Source organism: Lepus europaeus, chromosome 18 (assembly GCF_033115175.1).
Source record: "Lepus europaeus isolate LE1 chromosome 18, mLepTim1.pri, whole genome shotgun sequence".
NCBI lineage: Eukaryota > Metazoa > Chordata > Mammalia > Lagomorpha > Leporidae > Lepus > Lepus europaeus.
In genome coordinates, this window is record NC_084844.1 from 72,951,171 (window position 1) to 72,967,597 (window position 16,427).

The 16,427-nt window shown below is 40.9% G+C and overlaps 1 pseudogene; it reads left to right on the forward strand.

The window, feature by feature from the left end:
* The first annotated feature begins 9,857 nt into the window (after positions 1 to 9,857).
* On the forward strand, positions 9,858 to 13,812 carry LOC133747015 (protein-L-isoaspartate O-methyltransferase domain-containing protein 1-like; annotated as a pseudogene).
* The last annotated feature ends 2,615 nt before the right edge of the window (positions 13,813 to 16,427 follow it).

The following is a 16,427-nucleotide window of genomic DNA, read 5'->3' on the forward strand; positions in this document are numbered from 1 at the left end:
CGCGACAGATTGAACCAAGCAGGGGGTTCCCCACATCCCCATCTAAGATTCAGTTCTTCCTGGAGAACGTCGAACCGTTGGTTTAGTAATAAGATTCCTGAATGGATATGCTGATCCACTGCCACTCGGAGCGTTCTTGTTTGATCATTCTTCTGGAGCATGGGAATAGGTGACCTTTTTTTTTTTTTTTTTTTTTCAGGAGTTTCACAAACCAAGACTGACCTTGACTTGTCTATGACTTGTTTATGGGCTGCCTACATCTCCCCCTTTTTTATTTAATTGAGAATGGCCTCTGTCTTAGGTTGCCCTCAGTCATCTCTGTCCTTACCCGTCATCGGTAACTCTGGCAGCTTGGCCTAGAGCCCTGTCTTAGGTTGGTACAGGATGCTGAGTGTCTTACCCGTCTCTGAGTACCATTCCAGCCCAACATTAGGTGAGAGATGAAACATACAGCCAAATATTAATTATTTGTGATTACAAATAATGATGAATGTCAGTTCATACAGACTGTAGCAAAGTCAGCATAAAATGCAGAACACATGGAAAACATCCCATACCAAGTAGGAAAAGCAGTAGTGGTCCAGTCAACATTACTAACCAATGAATCCATTGAAACCCTCCAAATGTTAGGGGGTTAGTAATAAACATATGTTGCATTTCATTTTTAAGTTTATCAACAACAGACTCTATATATGGCACATTGTTAGTAATGTTAAAACAATATTTTCCTGTTACAGATTTACAACTTATATGATCTTTTAACATGAAGTAATTGTTAGCTGCATGGTTTAAAAGTACTCCTGAGTGAACTTGATCCAATGTTTCGGCTATATTGGACAGTCCAGTAGCAGTAAGATTAATTGTTTTGGTCACTAAACATGTAAGCCTTCGCAGTCCACGGTGATTTCCAAAGGCCAGTCCAGGAACACTTACTACTGGTACAGCCATGGCCAGGGCAGTGTCCTCTCCTATTAGGATTACGTTGCCATTACAGTCTTTAGGTGAAGCATGCTGCCGATGCACTCTATCCGCCACTGTAAATACAGATGTCAGCATCGGGGCCACACAGTCCAGGGAGCAATTGCGGAAGTTATCAGAGGCTAACGATGTGAAGGCATATTCGCTACATAAAAAGAACCATCCCTTAGGAGTCCATGTCCCATACCAGTATTGGATTAGGTGTATTTTATTGATTGGTGATAGGATTTCTTTATTTTACCGATTGTAAAACCTTAATAACTTGTGGAGGCTGTGCACTCCGTAACTTGTCATTTCAATTTTCACTCAATCCTGAGCAGAGAGCCCATTCCTTTGCCAAAGAGGCGAACTGAGGGTCTTTCCAGCCAGGAACATCACAGGTTACACATGCAACTTTAGTTTTTCTTTTAAAGAAAGGCATTGCTTTGTATACTTGCAGATCCTGTCAACTACACCAATTTGTGACAGTAAATTATTTTTTAGCTGTCTGCTGTGTACAGACTTAGTTACTTTTAGTTTAATCTGCAAGAAATACGCTGCAAGCCTTATAGTGCACACTAAAATTATTTAGAGGAAAGATGGTAAAGGAGTATAGATTAACAGAATGTTGCAATAAACATGGCTCCATTGCTTTAATAATACTATAGCAAGACGGTCCACTGATTCCTGTTGGGAGGGCCTGAGACTGGCCCCACTTCCAGTTTTTTGAACTCTGTTTCTTAATGAATTACCTTCTTTATCAGTTTTGGAGTGACATTCATTGGCCCAATGCCTTCCCCTTTAGCACTGGGGGAAAATGCCAGGAGGAGCCCTATTTTGATTTTTGACTTTTGGACAATTTTTGTACATGTCCCTGCTGCCCACATTTATAGTACCCTTATTTATTGGGCATAGCCCTCCTTGATAATTTTTATAATGACAAACCATGTAGAGTGGCCGGTCCTGAATGTCCTGTTTTTAAGTGAATTTATTTTGTTAATTTTTCATCAAAGGAACTGTCACAGAACACCTCAGTCATAGTAGCCAATTGATTCATGTTTACATTGTACTTACGTTTAGTAGAATTTATAGTGTTGTGGGCATCACTAGGCAATCTTTACAAAGCACCGGAAAAGAATCCATACTGAGAATCAGACATTATTAGTAATCATTACAGGCATGTTTAACATTTAGCTTGACTGTGTGTTCCCCTGGGATGAAGCAGCAGTAGAGGCTTGTTCTGGCTCCCTCTTAAAGCCTCCAAGGACAAGGGTGGCTTATTGCCAAGATTTTAGGCAAGCAGTGCGTCCCGTCCCGGATCTTGGCCAGAGAGCCAAGACACGAAGCATACCCACCTGTTTATCAGAAACATTCCTTTATCCTCCTCCCCGGGAACTGGCCAGGCTCCCAAGGAGCAGGAGAAGGTCATTCGGCAACAAAGTTACTTGTCCACCAGAGCTGAACCTAGATACAAGCCTCTTTATTCCAAAAATTTGTCCTTACATTTGGCCCTAGGACTGCATTGAGAGGTAGACATAATTAACACATTATAAGAATATAATACAAATTTCTCATACAAGTATATATCCAGCAATCAAACACAATAATACTCAATGTGTTTTAAGGGTAAATTGAAACATAACTGAGGGAGAATAGCTTCTTGGGCACCCATGTCAGGGACATAAAAAACAGTACCATTCCAATACAACAACTCAAGCTGCTGCAGACAGCCTGAGAACTGGCTAGACAATTTCATGGCATGGAGATCTGAGGCATTGTTACTTGTTAAACAGACATGTTGAGGTGTACAGTCCAATTAACAAATGTGCTAACATTTTGCAGTACTCTGAAATTAGTGATTTGGGTTTTATGAAATATTTGTAGCATCTACTTTTGATAAAACAACAAAATTTTCAGCGGATGGAACACGGTGGGTAACCATTTAGCCATAATGATAGTAGCCTCTTACTAACTGTAATTGTTACATTTTTGTAGGTTTGTGCAATCTTAACTATTTGGGGCATATTTTCATTTACTTTTTTTTTTAAAGCCAACCACGCATAATCTGCCCAAGCATTCCTATCAATAACAAGGGTAGAGTTAGTACATAATACAAAAATAGAATGGGTAGTCCGGACACTTTGACACGTTTAAATGCGCATATTCCATAGTTATGGCTTAGAGGGGCTCCTGAGAAATTTTTTGTCTTTTAAGTCCTACACGTGCCAATTGCTCCCTCCTTTCTCCTGCAACCGGTGTCCCAGCACTTTTTAACAAGGCCTTTATATCCTTGTCACATTTAGATGTGACTGTATATTCCCCATGGGCAATAGAAGAGGCTCCCCGGGCAAGCCCTAGTCTGCCACGCCCTACTCATGTTATGTGCCTCCCTTGTAATCCCTACAGCCTGCTACCGCCACAGCCTTCCCTCTTACAGAGGCTTACCTGTGGATGAGATGAATCCGAGTCACGGCACCAGCTGTCGGAGGCCACCCAACAAACCACATGGAGACACGCAGCACTCAGTCAATTCATCACCACGTTTATTGCCTCATCGTGTTCCAAGCCAAAGTAGGGGGCCCGGCGATGAGGGACTGGAGGCAGTCTCCCTAGGGAAACCCTTCAGTCTCCATCCCCGAGCACCAAGAAACACAAGGATATATACCCCAGACCCCATACAGATAACATTCATTGTGTACAATCATGCATAGTACAGGAATGAAACAAGTATACAAGGTAGCAAAGATCAGGGTACAAGCTCTGCTGATAGAGCAAAGAACATCATACACCTTCATCAGAAGTCACATCCTGCCTGCAGGATTGTGGGATGAAAAATCTTGTGCCTTCGGCCTTCAGGACAATAAGCACAGGAAACAGGATTAGATAAGGGACAGCCTCAGCCTGCTGCATCTCATGTCAGGCCAGGGCCACTAGCCCCGACAGGGGAAGTTAGGGCTGAAAAATAACCAACATTGCCATTAGGTAAGTGGCATTTGAAGGAGTGATAGTTTTAACATTTTAAAAATAACTCAGCACTTTGGGTTTTTGAGATAATTTTTAAATTTATAAAAGTTGAGTAAATTTCATGTATTTCACATATGCAGATTTAGGTGCATTGTGATACTTCCTACTCTACCCTCCCTTACCATTCCTTTCTTACACTTTTTTAAATTTTTTTTAATTCTTTTTTTTTTTTTTGACAGGCAGAGTGGATAGTGAGAGAGAGAGAGAGGTCTTCCTTTTTGCCGTTGGTTCACCCTCCAATGGCTGCTGCAGCCGGCGCATCTCGTTGATCCAAAGCCAGGAGCCAGGTGCTTCTCCTGGTCTCCCGTGCGGGTGCAGGGCCCAAGAACTTGGGCCATCCTCCACTGCCTTCCTGGGCCATAGCAGAGAGCTGGCCTGGAAGAGGGGCAACCGGGATAGAATCCGGCGCCCCAACCAGGACTAGCACCCGGTGTGCCAGCACCGCAAGGCAGAGGATTAGCCTGTTAAGCCACAGTGCTGGCCTTCTTTTAATTTTTACAATGACTTAATTTCAGTTTATTTTATAATCATAAGCTTAACCCCCCACTAACACAAGTAGTAACAAGTCACATGTAACAAGCAGTAAGAAGGAGAAACAAACAAAACACTGTTCTTCAAAGGTAGAGACAAGAGCTGTAAACAATAATCAAACCACAAAATGTCCATTTTACTCATATACAATAAATTTTTATACTCTATTATTTACCACAGATCATGGAAAACATTTTTCTCATTGGGACTGGTTTATTTCACTAGGTATAATTGATTCCAGTTGCATCCATTTTGTTGCAAACAACAAAATTTCATTGTTTTTTATGGCTAAGTAGCATTCCATAGTGTATATGTACCACATTTTCTTTATCTAAACATTGGTTGATGGGCATCTGGGTTGATTCTGTATCTTAGCTACTGCAAATTGGGCTGCAGTAAACATAGGGGTACAGGTAAACTCTCTCATATGCTGATTTCATTTTTTGGGTAAATTCCCAGAAGGGTGATGGCTGGGTCATATGGTAGATTTGTTTTCAGATTTCTTGGGTATCTTAATACTGTCTTCCACAATGGCTGTACCAGTTTACATTCCCAGCTTTCCCTGACATCATCACTGACATTTGTGGTTTATTGATTTTAGCATATTAGCTATTCTAATTGTGATGAGGGAAAACCTCATTGTGGTTTTTGTTCTCATTTCCTTGATGGCTAGTTATCCTGGGTATCTTTCAGGTGTCTGTTGGCCATTTGAATTTCATCCTTTAAAAAATGCCTGATTGAGTTATTTACCCATTTCTTAACAGGATTGTTCATTTTCTTTTGATGAGTTTCTTGAGCTCTTTGTAGGTTCTGGATATTAATCTCTTATCAGTTGCATAGTTTGCAATATTTTCTCCTGTTCTATCAGTTGCTTCTTCACTTTGCTGTGTTTCCTTTGCAGTACAAAAGATTCTTAGCTTGATGTAATCCTATTTGTTTATTTTTGCTTTTATTGCCTGTGCCTCTGGGTCTTCTCGAAGAAGTCTTTGCCTATGCCAAAATGTCCCCAATGTTCCCTAGTAATTTGCTGGTATCAGATCATAGATTTAGATCCCTGATCCATTTGAGTTGATTTTTGTATAACCTATAAGATAGAGGTCTTGTTTCATACTTCTTCATGTGGAGATTCAGTCATCTTGCAACACTTTGTTGAAGAGACCGGCCTGGGGGCTGGCACTGTGGTGTAGCGGGTAAAGCCAATGCCTGTGTAGCAGGTAAAGCTAACACCTGCAGTGCCAACATCCCATATGGGCTCCAGTTCATATCCCAGCTGTTCCACTTCTGATCCAGCTCTCTGCTATGGCCTGGGAGAGCAGTGGAGGATGGCCCAAGCCTTTGGATCCCTGCACCCTTGTGGGAGACCTGGAGGAAACTCCTGGCTCCTACCTTCAGATCGGCGCAGCTCTGGCCACTGCAGCCAATTGGGGAGTAAACCAGCAGTTGGAAGACTTCTCTCTCTCTCTCTCTCTCTCTCTCTCTCTCTCTCTCTCTGCCTCTCCTTCTCTTGTTTGTAATGCTGAATTTCAAATAAATAAATATATTTTAGAAGAGAGAGAGACTGGCCTTTCTTCAAGGATCACTTTTAGTTCCTTTGTCAAAGATTAGTTGGCTATAGAGGTGTGGATTAATTTCTGGGGCTTCTATTCTGTTCCCTTGGTTATATGTCTATTTTTGTGCCTGTACCAGGCTTGTTTTGAACATAAGTGCCTTGTAAGATAACTTAAAGTCTGGTATTGTGATACCTCTGGCTTTTTTTTTTTTCTTGTTTACAATTGCTTTAGCTATCTGGGGTCTCTTGTACTTTCATACAAATTTTAGCATTGTTTCCTGTAGATCTGAGAAGAATGTCATTGGTACTTTGATTTTGACCACTTTGTTTTTTGTTTTTTATTTTTTTTGCTTGTTTGTTTTTAAGATGTCTTTGAATATGTAAATTGTGATGGATAGTATGGGCATTTTGATTATGTTAATTCTTCCAATCTACAAGTGTGGAAGGTTCTTCCAATTTTTTGTGTCTTCTTTGACTTCTTGTTTTAATATATTGTAATTTTCATTGTAGAGAACTTTGACATCCTTGGTTAAATTTACTCTAAGGTATTGAAATATTTTGTAGCTATTGTGAATGATACTGTCATTTTTCTGTGTATACAAAGGGTATTGATATTTGTTTGTTGATTTCATATCCTGCAACTTTACCAAACTCTCTTAAGAGTTTCAGCAGTCTTTTTTTTTAAGATTTATTTATTTACTTTAAAGTCAGAATACACACAGAGAGAAGGAGAGGCAGAGAGAGAGAGAGAGAAAGAGAGGGATAGTGAGAGAGAGAGAGAGAGAGAGAGAGAGAGAGAGGTCTTCCATCTGATAGTTCACTCCCCAGATGGCTGCAATAGCTGGAGCTGTACCAATCTGAAGCCAGGAGCCAGGAGTTTCTTCCAGGTCTCCCACATGTGTGTAGGGGCCCAAGAGCTTGGGTCATCTGCTGCTGCTTTCCCAGGCCATAGCAGAGACCTGGATCAGAAGTGGAGCAGCTGGGACTAGAACCAGCACCATATGGGATGCCAGCACTGCAGGCGGTGGCTTTACTTGCTATGCCACAGCACCAGCCCTGAGTTTCAGCAGTCTCTTAGTGGCATCTTGTGTTTTCCCTACATATATGATCATGTCATCTGCAAACAGGGATAATTTGACTTTCTCCATTCCAATTTGTATCACATTGATTTCTTTTTCTCGCTTAATGGCTCTGACTAAAACATCTAGAATGCTATTGAATAGCAATGGTGAGAGTGGGCATCCTTGTCTGGTTCTGTACCTTAGTAGAAATGCTTCTAGCTTTTCCTCACTTAATATGATCCTTGTTGTGAGTTAGTCATGTATTTCCTTGACTGTGTTAAGGAACGTTCAAGAACAAATAATAGGTGAAAACCATGCTGATTATATCATTGACCAGATTTCTTGGATACCAAATAAATACCCACATCACAGCAGGAAATGGTAGTACCTTAAACTTCTAATATTTCACTCCTCAGAAAACACTACATCCTGTCATGTATTTGATAACACAGCTTCAATGAATGACAGCCCATCACATAGAACCCCGGTTATCCTGTAAGATTATATTGACTAGTAATGGCATAGATCTTGGCTTGTGTAGATATATTTTGTGATGTGCAGCAGTGACTAAATTTCCTAATGATGCCTTTCCCAAAATGTATTCTCATTGTGATGTGATACATGACCATTATGTGGAAGCCATTTACTTGGGGAATAATTCAGGAAAATTTGAATAATGTATTTACATTTATTTGGTTTGGAAGAGAGAGAGACACATGGAGAGAAAGATATAGAAAGAGAAATAGGGAGATACAGTGACAGAGGGAGCTGTCCCTATGCTGCTTCATTCCCCAAATGTTGGCAACAGACTCAGTAATCAAAAATCACAGCCCTGGACTCAATCCAGGCTCCCATGTGGGTAGTAGTCCCAAAGTGCAGCCAAGACTTGCAAGCAGGCATTTAGATATGAACATGAGTGTCCCAAGCAGCATCTTACCTACTACACCAAATATCCACTGCCAAGCCAAACTTTTTTAAAAGGCCATATGAGGAACTCTAATAATTCAATAATCCTAAAACAATAAGTCCTTTGATAAATAAAACATTTATCCTTTAATGAAATGGTCCCACATACATAAAATGTGTCCCATAATTATGTAAACTGACAAAAATAAGGATGCTTTCTCTCTCTCTGTCATTCTCTCTGTGGCACACTGTCTTTCAAGTAAATAAATAAACTAATACACTTTTAAAAAGACCATGGAAAGGGAATGTAGCAAAATTGCATATCCTGTGTTAATGTGAGATATATTAATAAAATTATAAGAAATTATCCAAAAGAAATTAACATAAGTGCATGAAGGAGAGAATCTGTATAGGGACAAAATCAAATAAAAGCATTATTTTGTGTTTTCCATGTCAAAATCCTATGGCCATTTTTCAATGACATTTATATCCTTTACATTTCCAAATATTTCAAATTAGAGAGAGAGAGAGAATGAATCTTCCATGTGCTGGTCCACTTCTGAAATGGCTACAACACTTGGGGTGAGGTGGACTGAAGCCAGGAATCTAGAATTGAATTTAGGTTTCCCGTGTGGGTGCAGGGACCACATACCTGCTGCCTCCCAGGGTATGTGTAATCGAAAGCAGAATTGGAAATGGAACCTGGGCTCAAACCCAGGTACTCTGGGATGTGGTCAACCCAAGCATTGGTGGGATGTAACATGGGGTCAGGGGTGGCGGGTTCTGCAGTGGGATGTCAGATGTGGCAAGGGCAGGGTAGGGAAGGCTGTAACAGTATTTCAGATGGTGCAGGGACCTCTTAGATTCCAAAGAGAGAGAGATGCACAGAATATAACTCTCATACTAACTCCACACTCTGTATTCAGGGAAGGTCCATGGTCTGGCTTTCTGGTTTGATGTTTTTCTTACTGGCTCCATAATGACCATGTGGCTACGCCTGGCCATGACAGGTCCCCTATCACACTGTCACCAGGTCTTGTGCCTGCTCCAGTCACCACCACTTGCCAAGGCTGGAGGAATGCTTTCAGGAACATATCTGCTTTGTGAACCTGCAAGTTCTATACCATGTGGGCAGCTGCTGCTGCCCACGTCCTGGGCCTCAGCACAAGTCATTGTCATATTTTACGTAAGATCATATCAGGGAAGCCTTCATCACCAACTCCCACCCTGCCCTCCACAACCTGACCTTGCTTGGACATCTGCTGCCACAGGCCTGTTGGGCCTGACAGCTGCACATGGGTGGGGGTGGGAGGAAGGGAGTGACTTCTAATGAGCCCAGCTGGCTGGACACTCCATTTCAACTACCAAGCCTGCATCACCATGGGTTTGGCAAGCTGCTTTTTAGTAAATTATTTATTTTTGGAAATGAACCAGTTCAGTTGACCGATCCTCTGAGAAACCCAGCCAGGTGGGCTCAGCCAGCAACGCCTTCTTGCCTTAGACTCAGGGGCTTGGTGGTGAGGGGTGGCCCTGATGAGTATTCAGGGAAGGTCAGGGGCAAGCCCTGGGGGACCCCTCTCAACCAACCTTCCCTCACACTTGAGGGTAAACCCTCCCCAACTGTCTGAAGGCCTCCACCCACAGGCCGTGCTTTTGCTGTTATGTTGTCTCGGAGTCCCTGTAGGTCCCTCTCCCACTCCACACCAAGATGTGGCCTGGAGAGTACACCATGGGTCACTTGGGGGTAGACACAAACATCCACGTCTGTCAGAAGATGCCCCATCCTCTTTCCTCACACTAATATTAGGCCCCTGTTTCCCCCCATCAGCATGGCTGCTACAGTCCCTATGGCCATGATGACATTTTGCTCCCTCTCCATCCTTGGAAGGGACCAGGCAGCGACTTCTCCCTCCAAGTATAGGAATAATAGAAAGATAAACATAGAGGAAATGCATATTTCAAACAGTAAGTACAGTATTTAAATGTAGCACCATGTGACATTTGAAAAGGTTACAAAAGCACTTTTATAGAATTATAATCAATATATATCAGTTGGATACAATAACAAAATGGAGACCAGTAATTTTATTATTGTATTGTTGGTTCTGAAACAGACGTGAGGTGTAGATTCATTTATTTGACGGGTGAAATGTCTCTGAAAAAGTGGAGATTGAAGTGACATCATGAGCTACATTTAAGCATCAATGCATGCATAACTGAACAGCAAGGAAGATTGTTTTCCACTACATTGATGTCTTACAAAAATAAATAAAAGTGTTTGTAAATCATCAGATTAAAATTAGAACATCTTATCAACCCCATTACACCACATTCTTTGTCAACCTCCCATATTCACCATATCTGTATATAGGAAAATGATTATTACCTAAATGTATGCACACTCTAAGATAATATTTTTTATTTTCAATGTCTATTTTGATCTGATTTATTTCAGTTTGTCTGTTTCCCCTCCTCCTCCCCTCCCCCTCCTCCTCCCCTCCCCCTTCCTCCTCTCCTCTCCTCTCCTCTCCTCTCCTCTCCTCTCCTCTCCTCTCCTCTCCTCTCCTCTCCTCTTCTCTTCTCTCTCTCTCTCTCTCTCTCCCCTCTCCCCTCTCCCCTCTCCCCTCTCCTCTCTTCCCTCTCCCCTTCTCTACCATTCTGCCTTTCCAAGAAATCATGGGATTGAGCTTCATTCAGATGTGGTGGAATATGCCAGGGGAAAATGGGAGAGCTTCATCAAACATAGTGATAGCTTTGATAAATATGAGTTGTGTGATCCTGCATTTGTGATTGGTAATTGCCTCCAGAGAGCATCTGACAGTTATCAGTATGATCAAATTATTGTGTTGCTGGAGTCCAGAAAGACAATGAAAGCTATGTGAAAATTTTCCTGAACATGGGAGGCCTACTAGTCATTCCTGTAGAAGATCAGTTAACACAGATTATGCAAACTGAACAAAACACTTGGAAAAGTAAAAATATCCTTGCTGTTTTATTTGCTCCACTTGTGCAGTCAAGAAAGAATGACTACAGCAAACCTGATTCTGTGGGACTCCTCCCCACCCTGTGCTCTGAGGAACCTGCAGGACTTGTCCTGTATTTACATTCACTGCACTTAGAAATTTCATAAATGATGAGACGCAGGCCAAAGGGATTCCCCAAAAGGCTCCACCCAAAATGAAAAGAGAATGAAACAGAATTAACACGTAGGTCTTTGTGAGTAATCAGCTTATTCCTTAGCCTCTAAACAGTGAGGATCACAAATAAGAGGAGGGGAAAGACCACAGCAAAGCCATGAAGCCAGAAGGGTCTCAGAATTTACTGAGAAAATCATGAAGCTGCCCCTCCCTGAGTCTTTAAAAGTTTACTTGACATATTTTAGAGACAAATAACAGATTAAGAAGAAAGAATGCCAACTTATGATTCCTGTAGTCTTGAATACATAGCATTTTTTAGTTGAAAGAATTATTCCTTTAATCAGAATGGTAGGGGAAAAGTATAACCTGTTTCTGTCAGTAACGGAAATGATGTATTCAGTCATTTAAAAGGATCCTTTTTATAAAATCTATTTTTCTTTAATCTTGGGAAAATGCTGTTTTGTCTCAGAGTGATTTGAAAGTGGAATGCAACCACAGTCAAGACATTGTGTCCTATAAATTGTTTTCTGACTCCTTACAGATTTGTAGTGGTAAATGTTAGACATAATTTTAGATAAGATTAAGACCATTGTTAAGCATATAAATTTGATTTGAATTGCAGTTATTTTATTTCCTCTATGAAAGTCCCTCATAAAGAAATAAAATGCTTTGTAGACCTATTTACCTTTTTTAAAAGATGTATTTATTTATTTATTTGAAAGTCAGAGTTACACAGAGAGAGGAGAGGCAGAGAGGGAGAGAGAGAGAGGTTCACTCCCCAATTGGTCACATTGGCCAGAGCTGCACCAATCCAAAGCCAGGAGCCAGAAGCTTCTTCTGAGTTTCCCACATGGCTGCAGGGGCCCAAGGCCTTGAGCCATCTTCTATTGCTTTCCCAGGCCATAGCAGAGAGCTGGATCAGAAGTGGAGCAGCCATGTTTTGAACTGGTGCCTATGTGGGATGCCGGCACTTCAGCCCATGGCATTAACCCACTGCACTACATCACTGGCCCCAAACTATTTACCTTCCTGTGTTGCAATCACTATTTCTGAGTTGCTGGAGACATATTCCAGGCAATATATGAGTGCAATAATAATGCAAAATAATAAGTAATTTAGCTTTTAAATAAAACACAAATTTCATGAAATTTTACAGTCCTGCAACTTTTGCTTTTGAATCAGTTGACCAAAGACCTGGGCAGGAGTGGGAGGGGATATCTGCTTCTCTGAGAGATTTTTAATAGCACAGCAAGTGAATATTAGAAAGTATACATTTACTACAACTCTTAGTTTGTATGGACCCTTTACATTTTTAGTATTTAAAGTTAATGAGATCATCTTGATTCTCTCAAGATTTCAAGGTCTATTAAAGATTGTTTTTTCTATGGTTCACTGTATAAAGTATTTGGTTGAAGAGCTCCAGTGTTGTACGTGACTCTTAGCATAGACAGTGAGTGAGTGAGTGAAATAAACACGTGTGACTGCCACTTTCCTGGAAAGCTCTGAGTTTCAGGGCTACAGCAGGTGTGGGTAGCAGATGCACTTCAGTAAAAGGGACTTCCAGTTTATCTGAATATTTATCTTTGACAAAAGGGGAGTGCTGAGCTTACAGCTTTTGCTTTGTATCTTTCTAGTATAAGAAATAATCACAGAACTTGTATGTAGACAACTTCTGTTTTGAAAAGCCAGTTCAGAATCACAGTATAAACTTTGGGACCTACAACATGCTCATCTAACCACTCACTTTTTAATGTGTTTTTTAGCAAAGTTATAATGGTTTTACTTTTTTGCTTAATATCATGTACTTAATGTACTCATTATGTGAATTTTGTTATAGCTTATCAGTGATAAAACTGGCAGGAAATGTCATTATGACTTTGTTTCCCTAGGAAGGCATGTAAACAGTCATGCCTTGATAAAAAAGTATGCACTGTAACCTGCCACTTAATGTTAATATGGATTACATATTTTCAAAGGGAAAATTATTATAATCATTATTCAGATATGCTTAAGGAAATCCAAGCATTGTATAGTAAACGGATTTTTATTTCTCTACTAAGTTACAAGTATTGATTCAAAAATCTCAGCTCTAACAATTCTACACATCTGAAAACAAGCAGTTTAAATAATGCAAGTATGACATCGCTCCAGATAATTGAGGATGCTTTAGCAACATGAAGGACAGTTTCAGGGAAAGTACTGCTTCCAGTGGCTGGGAATAGGCTGGGGGGTACCACTACATTTTACTGATATGATTGTTAAGCTGCTACTAAGAAATGCTTCATCAGGTTTCTGTCTAGAAAACAGCTTCATATCGTTGTCATCTGTTGGAAATGGTCATTTGATTTGGAATCAAGTGCTTGCTTTAAAACTGATGAAATCTTTACTTAGTATATACTGAATCGATCTTCTGTATATAAAGATAATTGAAAATGAAAAAAAATTGGTGTTAAATTGGAAATTGCATAGAAAATCAATTTTTAAAAAATATCATGTAGGATCTCTGTCTTTAATGTGCTGTACACTGGTATTTAATGCTATAACTAGTACTCCAACAGTATTTTTCACTTTGTGTTGCTATGTGGGGGCAAACTGTTGAAATATTTACTTAATATATACTAAATTGATCTTCTGTATATAAAGAGAATTGAAAATGAATATTGATGTGAATGGAAGGGGAGAGGGAGTGGGAAAGGGGAGGGTTGCGGCTGGGAGGGAAGTTATGGGGGGAAGCCATTGTAATGCATAAGCTGTACTTTGGAAATTTATATTCATTAAATAAAAGTTAAAAATAAATAAATACAATAAAATAAAAGTGTAGCTGTGAACATGTTTTTATCTGGAATTCCTGGGAAGAGTGGAAAGAAGGGACCTTCAAAAAAGAAGGTACCTTTCTTTGAAAGGAGGAGAGAACTTCCACTTTGGTTATGGCCCTGTCTAAATAATGTCAGCCTTGGCAGCCCATGACAAGAGCCTCAGGTGATCACTGACATCATAAATAAGAATGTCAGTTGTTAAACCAAACAGGAGTCACTGTGCATTTGCTCCCCATGTAGGACCTCTGTCTTTAATGAGTTGTACTATGAGAATTAACAGTAAAACTTGTCTTCAGATGGTGCTTTATATGTTGTGTGTGGGTGGCTGGGTGGGTGCAAGCTGTTGAAATATTTACTTAGTATAGAGTTGATCTTCTGCATAAAATAATTAAAAATGTGTCTTACTGAAGAATGGGATGGGAGAGGGAGTAGAAGGTGGGATGAGAGTGGAGGTGGAAGGGCCAATTTGAGGGAAAGAACTGCTATATTCCAAAAGCTGTACCTATGAAATTAAATTTATTAAATAAAAGCTTTATTAAAAAAAGTCCAGTTTGAAAGGGAACTTTTGGAATGACAGAGGGAGGGCCTCTGTAAATAAACTTTTCCTAAAATAAAAAGAAATCCTGGGGAGACTTAGCCATCTTTTCTCACCCTCCTCTCCCTAATTGTATTGGAGCTGGTGTAAAAGTACATGTTCTTAAATAATGGCTTTACTATTTAGGAGAGCGTTTTTGCTAGGCATATTTGAAGAATGACTTTTTCATAATGTCTTTCATTCTCTCATCCTTGTTAGAGTGTACAGATTTTTCATGATCATTGAATACTTTTTGTCATGGAAATGTATCTTTCGTGTTTTTAAGTGCATTCATTTTACAGTTGTGATGTTATCATTGACTTTAAGATAGTGGTAGAAATTAAAAAATGAACACATTTTTTAAATAAAATTTATTTGCCAGGTAGAGTTATAGACAGTGAGAGAGAGAGTGAGAGAGAGAGACGGAGAGAAAGGTGTTCCTTCCATTGGTTCACTCCCCAAATGGCCGCTATGCCTGGCACTGCACCGATCCGAAGCCAGGAGCCAGGTGCTTTCCTCCTGGTCTCCCATGCGTGTGCAGGGGCCCAAGCACCTGGGCCATCCTCCACTGCCCTCCCAGGCCACAGCAGAGAGCTGGACTGGAGGAGGTGCAACTGGGACCAGAACCAGCCACTAAATGGGATGCCGGCGCCGCAGGCTGAGGAATAACCAAGTAAGCCATGGTGCCAGCCCCAAATGAACAAATAATTTTAAAAAGAACATCCAATATTCCAGAAGGAAAAACTACTGTTTTATAATTTTGTGCAGGAATTAAGGCTGAAAGCAGTTTGTAAAATGATTTGTTTACTTTTGTCTGGAATAAAATTGCTGTAACTTTCCCAGTGCATTTCTGAATTATTTTATAAGCCTGAGTGCTCTATCAATATAATTAAAACAACACAGGAAGTCAGGCACAACCCAGGTGATCCTTACCATCATGGAGTCGAGGAAATGTTGATGGTGCCTTAGCTGCTGAGAGTTGGTTGGGGTTTATGAGCGGAATAGACAGTATATGATCAAAAATTTTGCATGTTGATGCTGTTATGCTCAATGAAAAGAGTTTACCCAAAATTTTGTTATTTGAGAAATTATTCTCTTTTACGTTATGCCCATAACACAGATACAGGTGAGAAAAAAAAGGGGGGGGGCGCTAAATGTAGAGAACATTGTTGCATCAGTAACTCAAAGAATCAGCTGAGGTCAGTGAATGAACGTAGGCTTTACATTAACCCCAGGAATTCAACTTCCGGTCATAGCTAGCAATGCGTTGGAGTAGGTGCAGAGAAGCCATCTATAAGGGTGTGGTGCCGGGGTGGTGAGGGCACCGGGGTCATAACCTCTGACCTTGCTCTGACCAATCAACAAGCTTCCCTCCCTGTGACCCCGGCAGCACTCCCAGCCCGCCCTCCTGTCCACGTCAGGATCCTCCCTCAGCCGCCTACTGCGGGAGCCGGGCCTGGCCGCTCGCCGCCGGCCGCAGTCATGGGCGCTGTCTGAAGGCCACATTGGCACGGAATCCTGAGGTAAATCTGGAAGCGGGTGATGCGGGCTGAGGCAGAGGCTGGACCCCACCCTTTTATTTTTGTTACGGGGTCGGCAGCTGTGGGGAAATTAGTTACATGAAGGTGCCCAAAGGAAGTAAGGTGGGCGGAATCCAAAGATGTTTACCACTAAAACTAATTGGCTGCGCAACATCGGGGAGGTAACAAAACTAGTAACAAGTGTATAGACATATGGCTAGTCCTATAGAAATCCCCCCGGAAAATGACCGTTTAAGTGATTGGTTGGTCCTTAGCCCTGCCCCAATGACTCTGCAGTTTTGTGCTATAAAAGGTTCTGTTTTGCACGAAGTAAATGAGTCCTTGCTAGACT